This window comes from Linepithema humile, chromosome 8, assembly GCF_040581485.1.
Source record: "Linepithema humile isolate Giens D197 chromosome 8, Lhum_UNIL_v1.0, whole genome shotgun sequence".
Lineage (NCBI taxonomy): Eukaryota > Metazoa > Arthropoda > Insecta > Hymenoptera > Formicidae > Linepithema > Linepithema humile.
Genome location: NC_090135.1, coordinates 10,729,129 through 10,755,451, shown reverse-complemented (window position 1 = coordinate 10,755,451; position 26,323 = coordinate 10,729,129). Strand labels below are relative to the sequence as shown.

Below are 26,323 nucleotides of genomic sequence, written 5' to 3'. Positions count from 1 at the left end.
TGAATTAACGAGGCGTCATTGTCGCCGCCGTTTCTTGCAGCGAATGAAAAATGGACGCGGCCGACTTCCGAAACTCGGCCCAGCCCCGCCTGTGAGTCTTCCGGAAGCTAACGACTTCAATTCCGGCCCATTAGCGGCGCACGCAACGAGACACGCAGCCCCGATCGCACTCATCGTAAACATTATTTAATTTTCACGCAACATATAAGAGATAATTTAAAAAAACGTTTTTTAGCTTTTGCCAGAAAAAAAACTAATTTTAAAAAATTAAGCAAACTTTAGAAAATATCTGAGAGAATTCCAGAAGTCTGATGCATACAGAACGAGCAATAGAATTATTTGCTGTTCCGAGCATTTTGAAAGCTATTTCATCTGTAAGCATACACTTAGATAATTTACATCCTTTTGTGGCGCATCAATTTCAGATAAGACGGGATTGAACGGTGCATCTCCTAGGATTAATTTAACCCTCGGTATATTGTGCCGGCGATACGAGGAAGATGACGAGGAAGTTTGTTCTCGCGTCGTAAATTTGTTTGAGACGAGCCGGGACCGCCGCGTCTCTTTCGTTGCTTCGCTTTTATTGCCTCGCAGATAGAGAAAACCGCGTAATGGCAGTCCGCGGCATTAAAAGCCAGCTGTAAAAGCTCGACGAATCTGTTTCGTGTTTGACCGAGTCGGGACGATATCTCGAAGATCGTACAATCCGGGCCCGGCGCGGAAGCAGACAATTCCAAATGTTAATTCGTCCTATGCAATACCATAAAATCCTTTGGAAGTCCCGAGCGGAAGAAGATAACCGGCCAATTTACACGGTGTATCTGCTCAGAAGCCCGCACGGGACAAATCGTTTCGACGATCCCTAAATCCACGAACGGATAAAATCGCACGAAATAAATTTTCATAATTTTTCCTGATAAATTAAAAATCGTTTTAATATATAAAGCCAATAGAGCAAGAGCTGGATCGATTTGCTCAAAAATTCCTTTTTTTATTATAAATTTATACAGACATTTCGGCCAAGGTACGTGGCCATCTTCAGTGTAATACAAAAAATATATAAAATTTAGTACATGATTAGAGAAGCGTTGGTAATGACAATCAATAAAGTAGTTTTTAGACTAAGAAAACGCATCCTGTTAATGTGAAAAAAGAACAATCAAATTAGGGATATTCTCACGGCTCAAACAAATTATTAAAAAAATTATGTGTATAAATACCTCTGATAATACGTGTAGTACATTATTTGTGGTTAGTAAAAATGTATACGTGTGAAGCCACGGACCGTCCAACTTGCAAATTAGAGAAACAAACCAAATTATAAGAAATTAGTCAACAAACAATAAAAATTAGTTAAAAGAAAAATTCAAAATACAAGTAAAAGACACGAAAACATAAAAAAATAATAAATTAATTTTGAATATCTATACTTTGAACGGTTCGTCACGACTATGTAAAAGAAATTAGAACTGTAGCATGTGTCCACGGCTGTGAGTGGAATTCAACTGGTAAAGATGTAGGATGGAAAGGAAAAAGGGGATAGAGGTTATAGACGAGGAAGAGGTTATAGACGAGAACTACAGGGTGGGGAATTTTTTGAGTATTGGAAGATATGTATCCGGTAATAATTCTGTGTCCTCCTGTTTGTTCAGTCCTGTATTCTGTCTTTTTATATGTAGCATTTCGGAAGTTAATCTTTTACTATAACAAGGTTCTCTGTCTAATATATCAATTTCGTCCCATTTGAAGTCGTGATTAAAATCCATTCTGTGGCAAGAAATTACTGAGAGAGAGAAATTACTAAAGAACACAGAACGGATATCAATAAAAAATTAGGAAGATGACCACGTACCTTGGCCGAAACGTCTGTATAAATTTATAATAAAAAAAGGAATTTTTGAGCAAATCGATCCAGCTCTTGCTCTATTGGCTTTATATATTAAAACGATTTTTAATTTAATTAAGGAAGAGCAATAACCTAATATTATTTGTATTTTCCTGATAAAATTATATTATGCAAAATTTAATCATTAAATTAAGATAAATCGTATTAAAAGAGTGACATAATTTAATATAAAAACTTTCGCTACATAAAAATTTATTTCTCTTCTCGAATGAAGAATTGTAACAAGATGTTCCCAAAAAAAAATTCAGCCAAACATCGTGAGCAGAGTTCATCGTTTAAAAATGTTTATGATGAACAATGATTTAATGCAAACGATGATTGATTTACAGGCGCACGGAAACAACTGTTGTGAAATCCTTTTATAACGAGGACCTAACGAGACCGGAGAGGGGCGACGTCTCGATTCTCCCTGACCGGTACGTACCTTCTACCGCGATAGCTCTCGGGGAATTCGAGCCCCCGTTTAAAGGAGAACGTGAAACTGCGCGAAGGATGAAAGGAAAAACCGGAATATGCGTCGAGGAGAATGCGGGGTCGCGTCGCGTCACTTTTCGGACGTGTTTCGGACAACACGCACACGGTTTGGCGCGTTCCCAAAGGCATCGACGGCGCGGGGCCCCTTCCCGGCCCCCTCGACGTTCCCTTTCGCGATTTCACCCCGATTCTGATGCAAATCGGGGTCAGTTACGGCGATGCGCGTTCCCCCCGTTCCACCCCTCCTCGGGCTACCTCCATTGAAATAACATTAATCTACTGCGGCACCGAGCGGCTGCCACGTTCGATAATTCGTCTTTCTCTCTTTCTCTCTTTTTCTCCTGGTAGGTAGCTGTGCAGCAAAGTCTTTGGCGTTTTCTCCCGGCCACGTCAATGGATCGACCCTCCTTAGCGGACCTCATTGTCACTTGTGTGCGCGACCCGCCGACGAATAAATTACGCCCGGCCACCTCGCGCGTCGGGTCCAATAATGCGTCGCCCGATCGAATAAAGCTCGAGAGCGCCGCGGTTCGTAATTTTAACGCCCGACGACGTATTAATACCCTTTGTACACGGGACATTTTTACGATAACGTGAGATATTGCGTCGTTCCGAATTAAATTGAATACACTGCGCCATATTACAATATTCGTAGAATGCTCGATTTAGCATTGTTGCAAATTCAAAAGTTTTCGTTTTGGTATTGTTATATTCCATGGTATTTCGCTATGGCATTGTTACATTTTACATTAGAAGTGTACATTGTTTAATATAAAACTCGATGCATCTCTATAAAATAATTTTAGATGAAGTTTGGCTTTGCAAAATGTCGGTCTGTAACATTTCAGACACAAATTTACTTAGATAAATGGTTCTTATGCGATATTATTATCATTTCTTTACTTCTTTATCAATATAACACATGCAGTTTCATTAGATGATTATAACGACTTCTTTTAAAAAGTCAAAATCATACAGAGCGATTTTTTAAAACAAAATTGTCATAAACCAAATCAAAAAGAACTTTTCACTCGTAATTTTTGTGTAACAACTGTTGTGCATTTTGTAATAGCGATGCACGTATATGTAATTGATAAAAAAGTTTAAATTTGACGTAAATACTGTAATAGAAACGCAATTAGCGTAATCGATATCTGTCAGTATCGCGATGATTCGCTTGTAAAACCGAGCGTCTACGACTCAAAGGCTATAAATTAGTCGTTGCAATTTATAGGAATACGAGTCTGAACGTACAACTTAGCTCGCAAATAAGAATAAAAAACGGAGTAGCAACTCGAAGCGCGTTTAGCGTCGCGAGAGCGGCTAAGTGGAATTTATTGCAATCTCGACAGTCGCATTACCGGCATTATACGCGAGCAGACGAGTGTATATGTTTAGCAGGTACGTATTATGCGCGCACGCACGCAAACACGTAGTTGTCTGAGAGATGAAACGAGAAGGGGAGGATTTATTATATCTTCGGAGACAGATTCCATGTAAGTACACTGATGTCGTAGAATAAATAATATATAGTAGAATACACAGAAAGCCCAAAAATTATTAAGCGGCAACAAGATTATATATGTCGCAGTAGTTCAAGATTTAAAGGAGGATGAAAGGCCTTCAAAAAAGAAAGCGATAAGTAATTTTCCAAATTCTAATCTTATAAATCCCTATATATTATTTATTCTATTTTATTCTATTCTTTATTCCACTTTTGCTTAGAAACAAATAAAATTTGCTCCTTCTGAATAAATAAACTTATATTTTATTCTCTTTTTTCTTTCATTATATAATCTTCAACATCAAATATCTTCTCTAAATCATCCATAACGAATTACGATTCTTGCTGCATGCTGCTCGCGCTTGGTAATCGTAATGGAGAAATTTCTGAAATTCTTTCACGCATGAATAGTATTTCTAAAGGAAGAAAGATTTACACAATTTTCGTCATAACTCTCGCGGCGACTCATAAAACCAAATTAATCGCTCCAAAACGGCCGCGGGGAGTCCAAGCACGGGCCTCCCGCGAATAAAAGCTCGCTTCACCTCTCTCGATCCCATCTGAATTATTTATGCAGTTCTCCCGCCCGCCACTCGCCCTTCCATTTTCTGGGGAGCTTACGAGTCAAACGACTCGTTCTCGCGGCGCTCGCGACACGCAACGAAATGCCAAAAGAATACATTACGCACTCTCGTCTCGCCCGGCGTTGCTTTCTTCGAGGGACTTTTTTTCTTCTCAGGGTCAAAGGCAAGGTTCGATCGGGTGGATGAAAGAAGAGTGAAACGAACGAGGCAAGGATCTCACACGACGGCGGCCGCGAGGACCGTTGAAATTTGGAGAAAGGCGCGGATTCGTATTGCGAAGGGGTTACGCGGATTTCACACGGATCCGAAAAGGGATGAAAGGGATTGGCAATTGCGAGTCAACATCGAATATCACCTGCCGCAGAGAACTAGATGACCGTTAACCGATTTCGCACGTTGAAGCATATTACGAAGGGGACCGAGAAACAATTTAGATTTGCGCTAGGGATGAAAACGAACCCTTTTCACATATCGCCGAAAATTTTACCGTTTTTTTTTGGTGGAGATTGAAACGATTCATTCGTCAAATCAAATAACGATATGTTGTGTCAACAAAAAATTTCTTTCACACAAAAAATACGTAATACAGACGGTTTTTTCAATGAACAAAATCCCGAATGTGTCGAGTCCTATTCTTCTTATTTCCCGTCGAAAAAAATTCACTTGAAACCGCGCGCTTTCGTAGAAAGCCCGCTGTGAGCTGCGCCGCGCGTTGTAACGCGCGTTAACGGCCGGCCGCGAGAGGATAAACGCGCGCGTCGCCGGCCGAGGGCAAAACGCGCGATTCGCAACACGCGATATATTCCACGCTCCTTTGCATAATACGGATCTTATAGGGGCGCGCGGCGGCACGAAACGCTCTCGCGCCGCGGCCTGAAATATCACGCTTGGCCTGAGCTCAATGGGACTTTCGCGCTCGCTCGCATAGTTTACGAGCATGACCAGCGCGCTCCCTTTTTCCTCGGGACACCCGATAGAGGTACTCCTTTGTCGGGCCCACCTTTGCGTCCGAACTATTCCGGCTCTCGACTTTCGCGCTACTCAGGGATTTAATAGCTTCCGCGACAAACGCAACGACTTACCGAAAGAAAGGATGAAAGATTCTCGGGTTGTTTTAATTGTTCGGAAGATGTAATTGAGAGAGTGATTTAAAGTATATGTTTTTTTTTTTTTCTAAAATGTACGTTGAATTTTTATAAAATTTTACACACATATTTATTAACGATTTAAGATTACAAAAAATCAGTTATTATATTAAAATTTTTAATGTTTCTTAAAGCAACTTTATTCAAATTGACATTTTAGTCAGATCTTATTATGATTATTTTGCATTTATGCTCATTACATTTATAAGAATCATAAAGATATTCTTTCTTGTTATCGTAACAATAACACACAATGAATAAACAATTGTCGGATAAAAATTATGCCCGTCGCGAGTGAACGACTTAAGAGAAGGGTGATTTTTCTGCGGATCAAATGTTTACCCACACATTCCATTAATTTTGACAATTTTCGGACGACAATGCGACTGCCCTGCCAAAAATTCCAGAAGGAAAAAGCGGCGCGAAACGAAGGAAGAGGGTTTATGCAATACATATGTCTGAAAAGCTGGAAGAGATGAAATACCAGAACGGTACAAAAAGAAAAAAGAAAAACACGATGTTAAAGGTTTGAAGCTTTTGCCAGGAAAGATATTCGAGCAACCGCGGCGGTCTAATTATGAACTCGCGTTGATAAAGTCGGCATTACAATCATCGCGTACACAAGAAAACGCGCCTTCATTCGCGACAATGAAAACCGAGCTACGTAGGAGTTTTCGCCGCGTGAATCGCGAATAAATGGCTCCGGATGGATAGCTAGATGGTTGAATATCTGAATGCTGGGACACACAGTTGGGAAAAAGCTACTATGTAGTGTACAATGCATATGTATAGACGGTTAGGCAAAAAAAAAAACGAGCTTGCGGACGGAAAAAAGTGGAAAACAGCGAAAAGGTTGCAGAAAATCCGAATGTTATTTGCAACGTTCATCAGCGGAGCCGTTACGCGAATTCCCGCATAATGTGTCGTGTATAAATAGTAATAAGGTAACGTAATTACGTATTGTGCGTATTATAATTATGGAGCGCGTTTATAAAAAGTGAGTCTACGCCGCGACCGCGTTGTCGCGCAAACAAACCGTCGGCATACACATCGAAAAAATTATATTCTCAAATATATACTTAATAGAGATATTCTTAACAAATAAGGATATTTTCCTCTTAGCGTGATGGTTTTTAGAATACCTTCTTAAATTAAGAATATATATTCTTAATACTTCCGCATGCGCAATTATGCGCAACGTGCGACAACGTGCAGTATTTCGTTTACTGCGTGTGTTCTTGGTTCTTGCTGTTATTCAGTGTTCTGTGATTTGTAAAAAATGAATAAAGAAGTGACTAAATGGTTGGAAGAAGAAGATCTAAGCGATTTAATGGAAGTATTTGAAAGTGAGTATGAAATATTGATAAAGACCGAGTTGTGTTACTCTGTATTTATGTGTACGTGCATGCGTGTAAAAAAAATCTCTCAATTTCCGATTCTAGACTACACAAAATTTCTTTCTTTTTTCAAATATTTTTATTATAATTATTTGTAATTAGCTTAACCTTTATTCACAAATGTCCAATCTAGCTATTTATCTAACCTTATCTATTTAACCTTAAACTTATTGCATATGCATTGTATGTACCCTGCAATCTAATATATACATATATTTAAAATAATATGTTGTCGTTTTCTTTCGCTTCGTTCTGTTATTTTGTACTTCACCTCCTTTTTACAGAACCGTTTCTTTATCGCGCGCTCCATTTGCAACTTTTGCCGCCACAAAAAAGACAACATCTAACGCTTCACGCAATGTGACTGAGGCAGCCAGCGAGAGGCTGCATTTTGTATGCTGTTACGATAAACTGAAAGATTTAAATATTTGAGAAAGCGAAAATCTATAATTATAGACAAATGAGGATTTATAAAGCTAAAAAATTATGTTTAGAAATAAATGTTCTTCAATCATAGATTAGCCACATCGAAGAGATTAAAGAAATTATTTCAGAATTTAAAGAAAAACGTGCATGCCATTACATCACGTTTGGATGGCGAGAATCCGAAACGCTGATCAGGTGATTTGTTACGAAATGCTTTTAGGAACCAATCTACTTGCGAAATGGACTGATGGAGAGATATTTCTATTCTCGCTCCCGCATCCCTGATTTCATAGGATGGTCACTTAATCGATGAACCATCGCGATACCTCGATTCTGTGGGAACTTGAATAAAATTCCGCGAAGTGCTCTGAGGATGACTGTTAATTTTTGGCGTGATCAATATAGGTACAGCACGGGATCGCCGAAACGAATTTGCGATTTTAATATATAACGTCCGAATCTTAGTCATGATTGGTAATTTTTTACGGTATATAATATTATCGATTTTCTAATATTGAACATTGATTGAGTACCGGTGAATCTTTGACGGGGATTTAGTCATCATTTTTATACACAATAGGTGAAACTGGCGAATCTGATAAAATGTTATATATGTATACAGAGTGTAGCAGACTTACCGGTACGATGTGCAGCAGCGGAGTTGTTGTTCTGGTTTGGTCTACAAAAAAAAAAAGAACATCCAGATTATAGCAGCGTATCGCAGAGAAATATTTGCGCACATAGAATTTTTTATTTGTCTTTTAAGCAAATAGCTAATAAGAATATTATCAAAAATTTAATTGTTTGAAATAATAATAAATATGTAAAATTATTTATCGCGAATAAATCGCGAATGAATCGCGTTCCTATACTGAAAACAGAGAAACAGGACGGGCGTCGAACATCGGCGGAGCAACTTTACGATATTTATAGTTTAATTATCACTTATTAATTGCAAAAATGATTTACATAAGATATTTGAAATTTTCAGTAAAACATTTTTACAATATTTAATATTTATAATTATTGTATAAATAATTTTACATATTTATTATTATTTCAAACAATTAAATTTTTGATAATTCTATTATTAGCTATTTGTTTATAAGACAAATAAAAAGTTCAATGTGCGCAAATATTTTTCAGATACTAATTATTTTATACGTTGCAATAATCTGGATGTTCTTTTGTATTTTACAGATCAACTTTGCAGACCAACAACTCTGCTGCTGCGCATCGTGGCGATAAGCCAGTTCATTTCGTATCTCTCTCTAAAAGAGACATGATATCCCGAAAATTTCAGAAATAATTGTCAAAGTGAAATTTCTTTTATAAACAACGGATTAAAATCAAATTAATCATAAATTAACTAATCGCGGCAAAATTGATCATACGAATTAAAACCGCGCTTTGTGAACCAACCAAACATATCCGCGACGCGAACAGGATTCCTTCGTCGCGGTGGCGATCCTAATGTAATACAGTCTCGCCAACGAGCGCATCCTGGAATTTATTTTTCCAGCCGCGCCGACCGGACATCGCGCCGTGTGGAAAACGCGTGAGAAAGACGGCGTACGGCGGGATGACTATTAATTTCTCTTCGGCACTTGGCATGCATTAACGCTTGATTCGTGCTCTCTCGGACATGCCCGGCCGATGGATAGATAGATGGGTAGATAGCAAACGCTATAAAGAGGGAGAAGAAGGGCGCGCGGAGAGTGTAGAGAAGAGGGATGGGGGACGCGGAGAGGAAAGAGGAAACGAGCAAAGATTGATAGGACAGAATTCTGCCGGTGAATTCGTAATGGATAGCCCGTGTCCGAATTCGCCAATACCCCTTCTTCTTGCCGCCCCCGTCCCCCACGAACAACCTCTCTCGCTCACCCTGTATTCTGACCTGATACTTTCTAATGGAATCCCCGATTGTGCAGCCCTATCAATGGCCGAGCCGCGCGTAATACCCGAAGAGAGAGCGAACGGGGGCGGCCAGCGCGATCCATTATTGCGACGAGAGCTCTCGCTCTCGAGATAACTTATTTCCTTTTTTTTTCCCCCTCTCACTTCCGGAGACTTCCGAGGTCGACGCTCGCCGCTGACAAGTATTATTCCTAATCCTCGAGCTTCGTTTCGTCAAATCGGGAAGAATTGCAATCACTGTACAATGACGAAGGATGAAAAGTGTGAATGAAATTGTCGGAAATTTAATTAGCTTTGGATTTTGATTCAGAATCAATATTTTAGAAGAAGGAATAAATTTCATAGTCGAAGCATGATAACTTACAACGATTGAACAAAGTTAAATTAATTGGATTGTGTAATATGCTTACATATACAAGTTATTTCGAACTCGTATCACCGTTTTATTTAAAACTAAAATTATAAAATAAAGGATGGAAAATGTTATAAAAATCCATGTAGTTTGTTAGATTCTCAGATTCTTGAGAAACAATCTATTTTAAAGCGTTTATAATTGTTTTATTTCGAAATTTTATTTATAAAAAATATGGTCGACCGGAGCTATCTTGAAAAAAAAAACGGAGTCATTGCGAATCAAAATGGTCAGTAAAAAGGCTAGTAGCTAATAGCCTCAATCTATCATATTCTTCTCCATCAAATGCCGAGAGAAAAAACACAAATTTTAAAACAGCTTCTCTAAAAATTTAAGAACATAAAAAAGTATAAAGTATAAATTGAGAATCTGGATAAAATCTGAAATCTTGAGAAAACAAACATTCTCACAAACAGAATTAAAGCTAACGAAATCTGTAGATATAAAATTTGAAAATATTCAACCTGAGATAGCGAATAAATTTGCAGTTAAATAATTTTTATCAATTAACAAGTCAATAAAATTGATTTTGCTAGATACTGCTTACTTTTAGATGAGACGTTAGATTTAGATTATCGACATGTTCGCTTTCATAACACGACCGTGGGTCTCCTTTTTTACCAATCATGACACTATTGGAGTATTACTCGGCGCGGAAACGGTTTCGTAATGCCTGGGATCGTAAGCGGAATCCTCGATGAGGATCTCGCCGCTGGCGCGCGATGACGCGAGTCGAACAGGGCCACACAGGGTTCCTAAACGCATCGGTTCCATACGTTTCCGAACTGTTGCCGCGCTAACGAACGACGATAAATAATGCCCGTTCCTCGGCGTTGTACCCACCGGGGAGAGAGATGCCCGGTTGATTTATTGCCGCGAGCGCTCGCCCGTGTGTATGCCGAACCTGATTGGCGCTCACAGGTGTTGCGCGTTCGCGGAGAAACACGCCGCGGCTCCACCGCCGCGATGCTGTCAAGTCAACGTGTTCCCCTGTCATCCGGAATCATCGATCGCCTCCTTCCCCCTTTTCGCCCCTTCTCGCCCCCTCACCCGCATTTTTCACGCGCCAAGAAATAATCGCTGTCTGACATTTGATTGGGTACTTGCTCGTACCTTGTGCGCTGGAATTCTCGCGTCCACGAATCTCCGCGTTCTCAGGCCCGCGAATCTTCCGCGTCGAACGCGGTCCCGCGATTCCCGATCGATTCCGAAACCGAATGCCGCGTCCCGATAATTCCCAGTGTGTTAAATTTATCAAATTTATATAAATTGTTATATTTACAAACACACAAGAGATTAATTACAAATGCAAGATATATACAACTTATTTTACTTCTTTAACTTACTTCAATAAAAAAAAAAAAAAAAAATTCTTATGTCACAAGTCTGACTTTACGGATTGACTTATAGGTTACTCGTATCTCATTAATTAAAAACACGTGTATATAACAACGTTACGCCGCGACCGCGACATGTTCCGAGGTGGCGGTATCCACTGCATCGTGTGCCGAGGTCGGGTTGGTCGGTTTTGACGGGCCGACGGGCTGTCAGATACGTCACGATAGTGTCGGGCCTAGCGGCTCTCGATCGGATCTCGACGCGGGGAAACGATAGCCGCTAATGTACGTCGCGGCGAACAAGAGGTGCCACCCAGGGCGCGCGATAGCAGGAAGACTCTCGGACTCACTCATCTCGCCTCGCGCGCGAGCACGGGCTCCGTTTTCTCATAATGCGCGGCTCACGTCCGTCGCTCCGTCCGTCCACTTAAAGCGCGACCGGACGCGACACCACGCCGGGAAGCCCTGTCGGGTCTGTCGGGTCCATCGGCACGCGTAATATAAACGATCTCGCGAATCGCGCCGCATAATGACGATGATTACTGCTGCACGAGTGAGATACGACCGGCACTGCACTGGTCGATTTTGAAGTCTGAGATTTACTCGGAATCTCCAAGTAACTCGCCATTTTTAATCAATATAAAGATCAACACACTGAATATCTGACAACTGATGACGTTGATTTTAGTTGAAATATTCTCTAATAAATTTTAAATCAATTTTTTTATTCACGAAAATATCGAGGTATTATTAAGCCGGGGTCCCACGGCGCGTAGAGACTCGCCAAGCCCACGGCAAGCCGAGCCAAAGTAGCCGCGGTCTACGGCGCGTAGAGGCTCGCCGAGCCAAATATGACAAACCACGCGCCGTGGGACCGCGGTGGGCTCGCTATTGCTCGCTATGGCTCGCTGTGGCTCGCTATGACTCGCTGTGGCTCGCTATGGCTCGCTGTGGCTCGCTATTGCTCGCGGCTCGCGGCTCGCGGCTCGTTCTTCCCGTTGATTGTCCAATGTAACCAACACGGTGACACGCTGACGAAATCGATGTTTTTTCTCACGCCTATGCGGCGTTTTCGTTGCGATCTTCCCAAACGATTTCGGAAATTGTAATCCGACACTTTGCGCGCGCGCATGGTAAATTGATTGCCAGTCAAAGGACTTGCAGAGTCACGAGTCAACAAGCCGCGTCGTTGCACCATTTATTTGTCAGTATTTGCGTGAACTTGTCCACTTCTAGGCAGTTGTTAATACTTTAGTGCGCACTATGGAATGGTGGAAACGAGAAAACTATTGAGTTTTTAGAATTGTATGAAAAAGAAGAATTGTTCGAAACATATTTCACATAAAGATCGAAATGCAGTTAACGACTCTTAAAACGACTCCACTTAAAATAATATACATTGCTGCACATGCAATTACTTCCGCTTCTTCCATTTTTCTAACTACAGATTTTTGAAAACTAAGACCAAGACGAGCCACGCGCTGGAGCCTATATGGCTTGTTAAAGCTCGTTTGGCAATGCACGAGCCGAACTTGTGAACGAACATAAGCGAGCCACGAGCCGAACTTCTGACGAACCTAGGCGAGCTATTGCTCGCGGCTCGTGGCTCGCGATTCGTGGCTCGCGGCTCGCGGCTCGTGGCTCGCGGCTCGTGGCTCGCGGCTAATTCTTTCCGTTGATTGTCCAATGTAAGCTACGAGCTACGAGCCATAGCGAATCACCCCGGTCCCACGGCGCGTGATTCGTCATATTTGGCTCGGCTCGCCGTGGCTCGGCGAGCCTCTACGCGCCGTGGGACCCCTCGGCTTTAGCTTCTAGATTCGTGTAATTTTTTACATCTATTATTTGTGCAAAATACCACATCGAACCTTAGCAGAACGCGCGAAGCGCGGAGATCTATGAATCCCACGTTTCTAGTATTAGAAGCATCAAAAATTCATAATAAATATTCAATCATTTATTATATAAATATTCAAGAGCGTGCCAATAATTCGGTGATAATTCCCAGACGCGCATCGCGCACGTCGCAACGAAACAGCGATATACACATTTTACGACAGTCAAAGCTGTCAATCACTTGGGAGGCTCGAAACGCGAAAAGTCGTTTCTAGTATTCCAACCCCTTTCCGAATCTGGATCCGGGAGCGGAAGGATTTACTTTCTGCTGAGGACCGCGATTGAAATAACATCCAATAAACGTATATCGATACCCCGGGATCGTCTCGTGGAGTTTAACTTCCGTGAGCGAGAGAGCGAAGAAAGAGAGAGAGAGAAAAAGAAAGGAAAAAAAGAAAAGGGGTAGAAAAGGGTAGCGGGAGAGAGGGAGGACTGAAAGATCGGAGAAGGATTCGCCAATAGGAATTCCATACAATGCTAATTAAGGAAAGGGTTTATTCCCAGCCAAAGGGCACGAAAGGGAATTTGTAACACACGTGGATCACAATAAGAGCGTTTATGGGATACAATATCCTGTGCGGAAGGCTCCTTGCCTCTCTTTACCCTCGCCCGCCCTTCATCTCTCCCGAGTTATCCTGTTTCTTCAGGACAATGCGATTTCTTTCTTTTTTTCTCTTTTTTTTCGTTGAAGAGATGCGTAACGGATCCTGACGAGAGAGTCGCTTCTCTCTTTCTCTCGCGCCTCGCACGATTTCCGCGACGATTATCGGAAAATATTATTTCTGCATAATCGATTAGGGATCGTCGACACCTGGCGAATAAATTTCGAGACAAAGGATTGTCACCGGCGAAGGCGAATTACGTGCGCGTGCGCGCGCGCAAAGTGTCGGATTACAATTTCCGAAATCGTCTGGGAAGATCGCAACGAAAACGCCGCATAGGCGTGAGAAAAAACATCGATTTCGTCAGCGTGTCACCGTGTTGGTTACTTCAAATTGATTGAGCAAAAAAAAACAATTAAATTTGTTAAATTTTTACTTGCAATAATAAAAAGAATTAGAAAAATATTATGATCTGGAATCCAGATTTAATGCTTTTAAAAACTCTGAAATTCGATATAGATGTTTATCTTTAATAACCAAAAATTATTTAAAATTATGCTTTTAAGCTTCTTTCGACGCGCGCAGATTTCTATTTTCAGCATTCTTTCACTTTCTTCGATCGTGTAATATTTCTCTCTCGAAAGCGCAAACATTGTTGCGACGAGTGCTTTTCTCGCAGCAGACTCGCGTTTGAGACTTCGATTTCTATGAGAAGAAAAACGCTACTTGCGGCTTAATACTCTATTTGCGTGATTGTGCGCGAACGGGCGAGCGAAAAAGTGGATCATCTGTCGAAGGCATCGCCGCCGAAGGAGACAGGGGAAGGAGACAAGCGGGGTAAAGCCAGGAGAGAGAAATAAGGGTGTCGAAAGTCGCGGGGGCGAGCCGCCTGCTCCTCGTCCTGTACGAATACGAGTATACAAGTGTCAGGAACACACGTGTCACCCGGGATGCTCGAGCACTACTTTAAAGACGTCACCCCGCGTCGAAATTGCTCCTCGATACACTCGCCCCGCAAGCTAGCCGCAGATAGCGCAAGACTCACTAATTATCACAATAATCTGTGACTCAAATTTCGTCCCCCGCACTTTGATTGAATGTGTCAATGCATAGGAGATGCACTTTGATTGTCAAATTTGAGTTCTAAAATTAATTATGTATCTTTAAAATTATGTGTTTGATTGTCTTCTTAAGTAATTTTTGATAATCTGAAATAATTGATAAACATATGTATATAAAGATTTATAGAAATCCAACTTAATCTTCTTAGAAAGAGTGCTTAGTTTTAAACGCTTCGAAGCAGACTGCCCTCTTAATATTCATTATTAAAAGAGTAATTCTTTCGTTGACGTAGCTTCGCATCTCAGAGCGAATTCACTTACTATCTCGCGCAGGAAACACCGCGCTTTCGCTAGGCAAAAAAATCATTCTTCGTCGTTGAGCACCGAGAATTCTTCTACCATTCGCGGTTTTCTTTCCCCTCGATCGAGAAAGAGAGAGAAAAAGAGAAAGAGAGACGCGGAAGACAAAAAGCGACGGGATCGCCGGATTTAAGTATCGGCGCAAACAACATTTTAATTTAAATCCCCCGCAGAGCGCGACGTCATTGTGAAAATCGGCGCGCGGATATGTAAATAGACCATCTCGACCACCGGCGGATAATTATCCGTTTTTCCGGGCGAGATCTGTTTGTCGGGCACTTCTGCCGCCCCGAACCCATCGCATTTCCCGACCGCCCCTATTCCACTTTATCGGGGCGGTGATCACTTTTATTCCGGGCTGGTTCGGCGAGAGATTCTACGAGATAGCATTGATTAAGATATCCGGCGACGTTGACGTCGTCGTCGCGCCGGTTTCTTTTGATATCTTGATTTATTTTCCCTCCGCGACGCCCCGCGTCGATTGTTCGGCGTCCTCTTCGTGGCTCCGGCGCGAATTTGCATTCGAGATTGATGCGAGAAGCCGAGAAGACGACGCGGGCTCCAAGGAAGAAGAGGACGACAGCGACGACCCGCCGTCCTCCTCGAAGACGATGCTGACGTAAATCGGCTAAGCTCGACGTTTAATTTACTCTCGACGGGAGTATATCGACGACACCGATTACCGCGCGAATTGAGAATCCATCTCGAGAAAGAGGGTGGGAGGGAGAGGGAAATCCGCCGCGAACAATACGCGAATTTCTCGCCGCCGAATAGGGCCGATCTCGTTCGCAATCATGGTACTTGCGGCGCAACCGAAGAAACATCACCAAGACATCATCGCGCGAGGGATGCTCGAAAAAGAATGCTTCGATAAATACCGTTCAATAATTATGTTTACCAGCTGCTTTTGCATTATAGTCATGAAAAATTGCTTGAATAAATTGTTTCTCACCTTGATATATTATTCTTCATCAACATGCTTTATTTTACTGCAACAAAATCCTAAAAATTCTTTCAATTTTTGTAATACAGTGAAGATCTTAGATTTATTTATTTTTTTTTTTAAATAAAAATACAACACAAAATTTATATGCGTTGTACATTTTTATTTCTAATGTTATATTTCGATAACTAAATGTAAAAATTGTCGGATAAATATTACGGAAAAATAGAATTATGATTAAATTATCATTGATATTATTGTCACGATGAATATAATCGTAATTTCAACGCAGAGCCCATAAATATTCATTTTAACGTCTAAGCCCGCACTTTTATCGTGACAATCATTGCATTTCAGCGGTGAATTGAAAATTGGCAGTTCATCGTGCACGCGTGTACGCGTGTGAAATGGCATTCGCCGCCGAAATCAAAGGGCGATTGAACGGATTCGCGGGCGTGCGAGTCGCTAAATCGATTAGCGAGAAAGAATCGAATGTAAAAGCAAATTGGGAGTTGTTTACTCGGTTCGCCAAACCGAATATTCAGTGGCGTGTAACAGTGTAATGGCGTGTAACGAAAACAGCAGCGGTATCAGCGGCAGATACAATGTTTTTCGCGCGCGGTGTCGCAGTTCGCGCTGCAACTGCGCCGCACGACTGCAAAACTGCGCCGCACAATGCAAATACGTGTATTTCGGAGTGAAAATTTGAAATCTGGCGGTTAAAATAAATGTTATTCTATTCCGCCATAAATGTCGGTTGCGCGCCTCAAATTTCCATCGCCAATTAAAGGTAACTTTTCATTAACAACAATAACACTTGTAATTCTTTCATAAAAAAATATCTCTGCCTTCTTTCTTTCCAACAAACAATATTGCATAATTAAATTTAGAATTGATATTATAAAAAGTGTTATTTAATTCTGCGACTATAAATATTTCTTGCACTTTAATTTTCCATTTCCAGCCAAAAATAATTTTGAATAATAATTACACTTATAATTCTTTATAAAAATGTTATCCTTCTCTTTTCTTTATAGCCAACGTTGCGTATTTAAATTTGAAGTATTGCCCTAGAGAGTGGTGGTAAAACAAGTTCGGTGGCACACAATATGGATGACACGTACAGACAGAGCATTCAGAAATGTGTACGCTACCATCATCGGGGCCATCATCCCCGAGAAGGGACGAGAAGCTGGTCCTTCACCCGAGGGAGAGAAGCTTTAATAAGCTGTCCACCCATTCATCCGGGGATCTCCCTTTTTCAATTTTCATTGACGCTCGTGTGTAGTGTGTCACGGACCATTAGCGCCGTATATCCATTGATGGATTCTTCTTCTTGAAAAACTTTCCGCGGGAATAAAAAAAGTGACGCGTCGACCGCGACTCGCACCTGCATCCTCCATAGTATTCTGTCCCTTTTTCGCTTTCAACAGAAACCCTCCGACGCGATAAAAATGTACATCAAGAATGCTTTAAGAATAGACCGCATTTTAAAGTCAATGGTGAACTTGGTCCCGAAAATAATCTAGCCATTCGCAGTCACATTCTTATATCCTTAAAATGTATTTTTAAGTCTAGCAACGTTAACAGTAAAATCTGCTAAGTCACTTCTAGTCGATTAATCATTGTATATTGAATTAATTTTCTGCTGGAACTTTCTTTTTACAGAGAACTAGAAAATTCGGTACATAACGTTATCACTAAATATTTTGAAAGCCAATCGTTCATAACAATAAGTAATTGCATACAATTGGCCGAGACGTCGTTACGGATTAAATTTTACAACTGAGAGTATTGTTAAATTGTAAACAGACCGGAGAGATCGACAAAAATGCTATTCTTCAGTAAATAAACTATTTTTCATGTTTTTAGGGCTTGTAAAAAATTTATAAATCACATCAGCCGATGCTTTTGTATCATTTTTGACATATACATGTTTCTAAATATTTGAAAGTTTACAATTTGTAATCATTGCTGCCAGGCTGCAGACTGGGCTCATACGTACATACTCGAAAATCGCGTATACGTATTACACATGAAGTTCTCTGCATATATGCGATTTTCGAGTGATGTGTATGAGCCCGGTCTGCCATCTGGTAGCTCTGTTTCTAACTCTGATTGTTACAATTCTTATCGATTTGTAGCAGATTAAGAAAATTATTTTCGCTTTGTACAGCGACCTCTTGTTGGATAATTTTTGTGTTAAACAAAAAAGAAAGGTTTATTTTCGGAGAAAAGAAAAGAAAGTAGAGAAAAGAATTTCAACGCACGTGCCTTAAAAATCATTCATCCTTTTTAAAAACAACTATAATCCTAATACAATTTCAATAAGCACGGTAAGGAAAGGAAAGTAGGTGTCGAGCGTAAAAATCAGTCGATAGGTTTCCGAGCACTGGTTTAAAAGATGAGCTGACTTAATTAAATGATTTTGTATAAAAGAAATTTTAAGTCTTCAATTCTTTAAAAAATTGAGCCACTTTTCTGATGAAAGAAACTGTTATCAAAGTTAAAATCGTGGTGAATTGTGAGATGTATGTAAATATCGCATATTACTAAATAAATATAATATAATTTGAAACATGACCAATTATCAACAATTATGCAATACGTCATGCGTGACAAGAAAACATGAAATCGTATAAAATATTCGCTTCGACGACGAATTAAGATCATGAATAAATTCACACGCATAGCGGTTCCTTCGAGGCGGGTTCTAATTCCTCGCAAACTGCTCGCAATGTTCTATTATTGTGGTATAATTTACGATACCGTTTAACGACAGTTACGTCGAAAGAAACGCGTTCATATTCAAAGTGCAGCTGGTGCTGTCAGAGATTGGCTGTGCCGCGTCGGAAAAGGCCGTTTTATCGCCGGGATCCCGACAACATTATTGGCCTCCGGAGGCCATTGAGACGACAGGAGTTAACGAGTCAATCGCGCGATTCCTTCGGCACCGCGTAACACGCCTACCAATAAATAATGCTTTATTACCTTAGCGCGCTGCCAATCGCTCACGCTCCTCCGCGCGGCATATTAAATTAAATCGACGATATCGAAAGCCGCTACGGTCGCCACGCCTCGCTTTTGCCGGCGATATCCCGGTAAAGCTGGTTCACACGACGCCATTTCGCTATTCATCATTTTCACTTATCCCTTCCCAAGTAAAACTTATTCCAAACTATAATTTCTCCAAACAATATAACAATTTGCATCAATATACGTCGTTTTACCAAAGTTAAATGCAATAATGAAAATAGTTTCACGTAATGTTGTGAAAATTTCAGATCTGAGTTTCAGATTAAGTTTAAGCATCGTTAAATCTGAATTGATAAATAAAAGAAGTGATAGAAAAAGAAATTCTAAATCCTGATTTATTATAAAACAATTTTAAAAAAGAATCGGATTTACTGCTCCAAATTAATTCTACTTTTCAGTACTGGAGAAGCATCATATAATTCTTAATATGCAAGAATCGCGATCTCGGTTAATAAATCGGTTGGAATCACGCCCAGGACCGCGGCCGATTCGGATGTTAATGCAAAGGGTGCGCCTAATATATAGTGGATGGTAATAATAAGCGTCACCGACGTAGGTTTCGCTGTCAATGGCGCCAATTTTTCTCGCGAACGAGGAGTGTTCGATTGTCAGGGCCGCTTTGAATTTCAAAAGAGGACGAGCTGTTACATTAACGGACGCCGATGATGCCGATGACGTCGATGACGTTTGTATACGCCTTGCGAAAATGATTTAATTCGAAGTTATGGTTGTTAGCAATTGTGCATATCATAATTTTTTATTTAGAAATTTTATGTTTTATGAAAAATATTATAACTAGTTCTATTTTTGTTTAACAAAATTTTTTTAAATTTATCAATCTTAATTATTATAAAAAATGAGACAGTTATTTAAATTATTATTAATCATTACAGCAAAAGAATTCTTATTAGATGAAAAGGAATAGAACGAAACTTTAAATATACACCGCAAAATAACTAGCGTTCTCTTAAAAACCTCACAATAAATTTAAAAAATAATAAATTGAATTAAAGCTCTTCAGATTATTCGCGTGACTCGATGAAGATCCTTTTAGCGGCGATATAACGAGCAACATCAGATTTCCCGTCGGCGGCACAACGGAACAAGGAAGCCCCGTGGCGAAATCAGCGAGAAATTAGCGCGGTACGAGCGATTTGACACCGTCTATTCGGCCGATTGGCGGCGGCGTATGCCACTTCGACGTCGTGCTCTCACACGGCAGCAACCAACCCGGGGTCCACTGTCATGCAAAACCGCGACACGAATCTCGAATCCCGATACGATTGCCATTCGCACCAGCGGCAGTGGGGAGCAACGCGAGGTTCACGAGGGAGCCGGGATTCGGCGGATAGAGATCGGAATCGAGTCGAATCGATGTTTCCACCCGGCGCGACGCGCTATGCAGCGCGGGGTTCCCTCGGCATTCTTTTTTTTTCGCCGTTTTACCTTCACGTCCTCCCACGCGACAGCAGCTGCGACGTTTAAGCAGTCTGTCCGCATTTCCGTCTCTCTTTCGTATCAAATCGCGAAAAACAATTAATCAGCTTAAGTTTCAGAGAAAATCGCAGACGTGTTATTTTTCTTCAGTTCAACGTGACGATATTCGGGAAATATCGAAGCAAAGAATTACGTTTAATCTCATAAATTATTACGAATAAATCTTGCAATTTTATAAATTTAATTTAATTTCGCATCTCCGGTTGAATTAGTTCCGGAAATTCTTGATAATGAGATGAAATTACAGGAGATGAGTTTAATCTTCCGTTAATGATAGCTTAAGTCTCGTTTAAATTTCAGAAAAAAATGGCAATTGTTAAAATATTTTAATTCTAGAATTTATGCTGCTTCGATCTAAATTTCCGTTTCTGATTTATATCTCTCGCGAACGTGTCGCGCAATTGCCCTCGAGACCCTAAAAAGATTGTGTCGATAGGTCCTTTAACGTCCGAAAAGCTTCAGGCACATGCGAAAAAGCAAAGAAACACGCACGAAGCCATACGTGAAGGTATGAAAATTTCTAATCGGCCGTTAACGTTCCCCGCTGCGTAAGTAATTCGATACGCGCACGCGCAAGTCAATGGTGCATTAAGTCGGTTACAACAGTCGGTTACCTGACTCAAAAATGTCTTGTAAAATTCAAGAACCTACAAAAATTAAAAAAAAAAAAAAACCGAAAGAGAAAAAGGGATGGAGCAATAAAAATTATATAAATTAATTTGCACATCAAGTATAAATTTTGGTTCATCATATTCCACTTTCTTTCGTTTTTCATCGCTAAATTTTGAAGCAATACGATAAGAATAGCCGTCAACATCAAAAATAAGTCTTAATTATTCGACAAAGCAATTCGATCAGCAGAACTGCGAAAATTGATTTTGCAGAACTAGTTTTTGTCACAAATAAAAAAAGAAAAAATACATAGTATTTTACACGTTACATTGAGTAGCATACGTGAGTAGAATAACATTAAAGAGATTGTCTTACAAAAAGTAAGAAAAAGAAAAGAAAAAACAAGGAAGTTGTGGGAAAGAGATAAAAAAAATGACAAATGCGATTTATAGGTTTTAAGAAATCGTCCTTCTTAGAAAAACTCAGAAATTTTGTTCGTCTTCGCTTGGAATGCTTTGTGTGTACATGTTTTTTCAGTTTATTAATAACATTACGTATTTATTATTTAAATTAAACCTTCATTCACTTTTGTATGAATAGAATCCTGCAATTGTGTCCCATTTTATTTATTCCATTCATTTTCCAATAACAAAAGACGAAATGAAAGACGAAAAAAGGTGTATCCGATCTAAAAGTCACTCCTATAGGGTGTCCTATAGGGTGTCCTCCAGGGTGTCCTCCAGGGTGTCCTCCAGGGTGTCCAATAATTGCTGAATCACCTCTCGAGTGTAGGTACAGCGGGTTAAACCGAGTAGAAAAGTTCTCTACTATTTTGCGATTTTTGCAATAATTAGTGAGGAATTAGTAAAAAAATATCGGCCAATTCGCGCGAGTTTAAGTGCGCAGCGTGAAGAAACCCGTGACGGTACAGTCCGCTGTTATTTGGTTACTAGGCACGCGATGAAGCGTTGGAAGGAACGCTCTATAATTGACAACGGCAACACACGAGCGGTGCTGAACGCTAGATCCTTGCGTCCTAGCGACCACGTAACAGTGTTTCTTCTCGCTGCGCGCTTAGAGTGCGTTCGGGCAGCTCGCTACCGCGCTATCAACGCTAACGCTACTAGCTCTGTTCACGGAGCCAAGATAGCGCTAATGAATGCGAGCTCCGTGAACAGCAATAGCATAGCGTGGTAGCGTGCGTCTGCTAATAAAAATGGAACAAGATCGTAAAAAAGCAATATTAACAGCAGTAGCACTTATAATACAAGAATTAATAGATTCATCGTCTAACAGTGATGATGGTAAAGATTTAAAAATAATAGAATAGAGTATGAATGTAAGAAAACATGTACCATGTATCAACATTAAAAATTAAAATATCGGCATTTCTCACATTTTCCGTTGAATTATTAGATGAATGTTTGTAATAAAATTAAGTGTTATTATTTTCAACTCGTTAAATACTGGACAAAAGATCCAGTCCAATTATAAATCTTTTGTCCAATATTAAACTAGTTGGAAATAATAACACCTAATTTTGTTACAAACATTCATCTGATAATTCAACGGAAAATGTGAGAAATGCCGATATTTTAATTTTTAATGCTGAGACATGGTACATGTTTTCTTACATTTATACTCTATTCTATAATTTTTCATTCTTCACCATCATCACTCTCAGACGATGAATCTATTAATTCTTGCATTATAAGTGCTACTGCTGTTAATATTGCTTTTTTACGATCTTGTTCCATTTTTATTAGCAGAAGCGCGCTACCACGCTATGCTATTGCTGTTCACGGAGCTCGCAAACGCTAACGCTACCAACACACTACCTCGGAAGGAATAGCGTTGATAGCGCGCAGTTATGACGTATCACACTACCATTAATGACGTCATAATTGCGTTTGGTAGCACTACCAGCTAGCTCCGTGAACAGTCGATAGCGCTAAATAGCGCTAATAGCGTCTCCCCGAACGCACCCTTAGACTCGCGGAAATTGGTCGATCTTTTTAAATTAATTTCTCATTAATTATTGCAAAAATCGCAAAACGGTAGAGGACTTTTCTACTCGGTTTAACCCGCTCTACTTATACCCGAGAGGTAATTCAGCAATTGTCGGACACTCTGTATACAACTCTGTTGACATATATGGTAATTACATCCTCAGTAGAATAAGCGAGAAATGTCATAAGCGAAGAACATGCAGATAAATCAAAGTACAATAGAAAGAGAAAGAGTGGAAAATTTTCGGGCGGTATAATCTACTAACATACTAAATAATTCGTAATTCATAATGTAAAATACCTTGTGCAGAATATTAAAAAACCATCTAAATCCGCAGATGCAGAGATTGGTGGACTTTTGGATTCACACAGAGATTGCCTAGCTCTATTAGAATTCATTGATGAATAAATTCTCTTGTTCGCTATATTCACGCGCATATTTGCCAATCCCGCAGTAAGAATCGACATCGACGCAAATCTACCGGGCGATCTGGTCCGACTTAAATCCCCCGGAAATAAACGGATTACCGCGATCGAATCGCATCTGTCAAAGTAATGAAAAAGAAACGAGGTAAAAAAAAAAGGAAAAACCATAGACGGGCTCGGGAAACGCCTCGCATTTATGTATACGGCTGCGATAGTGGGCGGCTCTTGTATACTTGTAACAATACGATCGGATTATCCACCATCCTGTATACGGGTCGCTTTTAACGTTATACACAGGGTGAGACGTAACTACACGTTTGAAAGTCGTATCAAGAATGGAGATCGAGGGTTCCGCTCAGTTTCCGATGTCGCAACTCGATTTACGTGTCACGAGTGTAAAATAGTAGACAACAGAATGTAAAATAGAAAAAAATGTTGGAATATCGTTGTTAACAGTGTTAGAAATTAAAAAATATACCGTGGAGAAAGAATCATCGCGTCAACATTAATTATTTACGAATGTAACTTTGCCTTTACTTCCGATCCACCCGGTATGAGCCTATACGCGAGTACGCGCAAACTTTAAATCGTCCACGAGGGGCAAGGCCGTCCCACAAAGGGGAAGTTATTCTCTCGTAGATCTCGTATCTGTCTCGATCCTCGCGGAAAAGCGTGCAACGATCCGGCAAGTTTTCTCTTTCGCTCTTTGTAGCTCTTTGTGGCTCGCCGCCCGGATTTTGCCCCTGCGCACTCTAGTAATCTTATTTACCAGGATCCGCGGAGATCCGCCGGCGTATTCCGGCTCCATGGGAACGTTAATTTCATTCGAGGACTCTTTGGATCTCAAACTGCCGTTTCTCGCTCAGAGTTCCTCGTGAAACAATTCTTATAATTTTTTTAAAATAGTTTCTAAGCCGCGATTAAATGCAAACTAAAGCACTTTGAAAATACAAAATCAGACGTCGATTGTTAAAAATGTATTCAATGTTTAATTTAAAGAGTATAATTTAATTTAACTTTAATTCAATTTAAACGTGATTTTATAACATCTAAAACTAATTACAGAGGAAACAAGAATTTCACGTGGATACTTAGTACATTTTTGTTCTGCATTAAATACATTTAGTACTATTTGACTTCCGTAAAACACGCAATTGTTAAACAATTTCTCCTACTCTCATAATTTCGAAAGTGCTCAAAATAATAATAGTTATCGCCTCACCCTGTATACCAGATGCGCGGTAGAAGCTTCTCTCGGATTATCTTCGGAATATCTTTTCGTGCTCGAATGAAATCGAGCCACCGAGAGTCACGCCGATCTCGAGAAACCTGTGCTGTCATTTATCAGGACACAATAGACTGGCCGTCTGGTATACAATTGTTTGGTACATTTTCCCACAATGGCAGATCGGGAGGAAAGAAAAGGGGGTCAGTCGATCGCCAATTGACTGACGTTATCCGGCCATCTTCCAGATTAGGAGGAGCGGGAAAGGGCCCGGGCGCGTGGATATACGTTGTCTTGGCCTTTATTCCGAAGAACGGAGCTATCGCCCGGCTATCGTAATTTGATGCCGTCGATGCGAGGGTCGCGAATAGACTCCTTTCCCTTTCTCTTTTTCTTTCGAGTATTTACTTGAGAAAAACGATTATGACAGGAAATGTCCGTTGCAGAGCCATCGATATTATCATTCACCAAATTTTGCCGAAAAAGAAAAAATGTGATTTTATCTCAAAAATAGATTAGTAAAGAAAAACTCTTACACTGATCGAACACGTCACAAAATTATCACTGAAAGATCCGTTGGATCCGTAATTTCTCTTGATCAATAAAAAAAGTTGATAAATTTTATCTCGGAATTGTTTAATGTTGAGAAAAATTTGATTAAATTATTACAAAATGAGAAAATGACTCTGAATACTTTGAGGACTCTTACATACGGCACAATTTTCAATAAAATAATCCCAGACAGCACACATGTCTAAAATCGGGACATAAGACATCTTAAAGACATCATTAAGACGTCTTTTAGATACCATGTCTAAAAGGCGTCTTAATAACGTCTTTAAAGCCGTCTTATGTCTCGATTTTGGACATGCGTGCTGTCTGGGATAATGCTAAAAAAATCCATGTCGAAAACTATAAAAGAAATCAATTTTTACAAAAATACTAGAAAATAATCAACATTTTCTGATAAATAAAATATAATTGTAAAATTCCCTTCTAACATGCTCTGCAATTACGCACCGCGGTTAATGTGAATGTACGCAATTACGCAAAATTCTGTCCAATTTCGCCCCGTGTCGAAGTTCCTACGTGTCGCACTGTAAAGTACATATTGTTGTATCGAAGAGATATCTGTGCGCGAATGCTCATGGGTTCTCCTTTGAGGTAAACGGCGTGCACACGTCAGTGCGACGAGATGTTATGACACCGCGAGGAGCGCGGGGGTTGACGGGGCGCCGGAAAACGCGGGGATTTATCCGCGAATGCCGGCTTCTCGCGAGCCGCGATTTATTTGCCCGTGCTAAAAGCTTAGAGAGAGAGAGCCCCGCCGCCCATTGCATGCTGGGAATACCGATCCCCTCCCGCCTACACCGGTGTATTCTGTATTCGCAGTCCTCTCGCATTCTCATCTATCAATTCCACGAACGGGTATTGCCGGGGTTGAGAGGGGGTCGAAGATACAGCGTCGATGCGTTTGCGCGTTTCGCCGCCATTGTGTTTTCTCGCACGCCAAGAAGCGATTTTCTGCGTCGAGAAAGTCTGCTTTATCTACTA

At 40.4% G+C, this 26,323-nt stretch overlaps 1 long non-coding RNA gene across 4 annotated transcripts in view; it reads right to left on the bottom strand.

The window, feature by feature from the left end:
• Positions 1-26,323, bottom strand: part of LOC105673771 (uncharacterized) — a 192,051-nt gene that overhangs the window by 113,124 nt on the left and 52,604 nt on the right. The window contains exon 5 of one of the 4 annotated variants that reach the window (XR_010891488.1): positions 8,075-8,115. The exons of the other annotated variants lie outside the window; for them this stretch is intronic. This is a non-coding gene — a long non-coding RNA (uncharacterized lncRNA). The remainder of the gene's footprint in view (positions 1-8,074; positions 8,116-26,323) is intronic. 4 annotated transcript variants of the gene reach the window in all.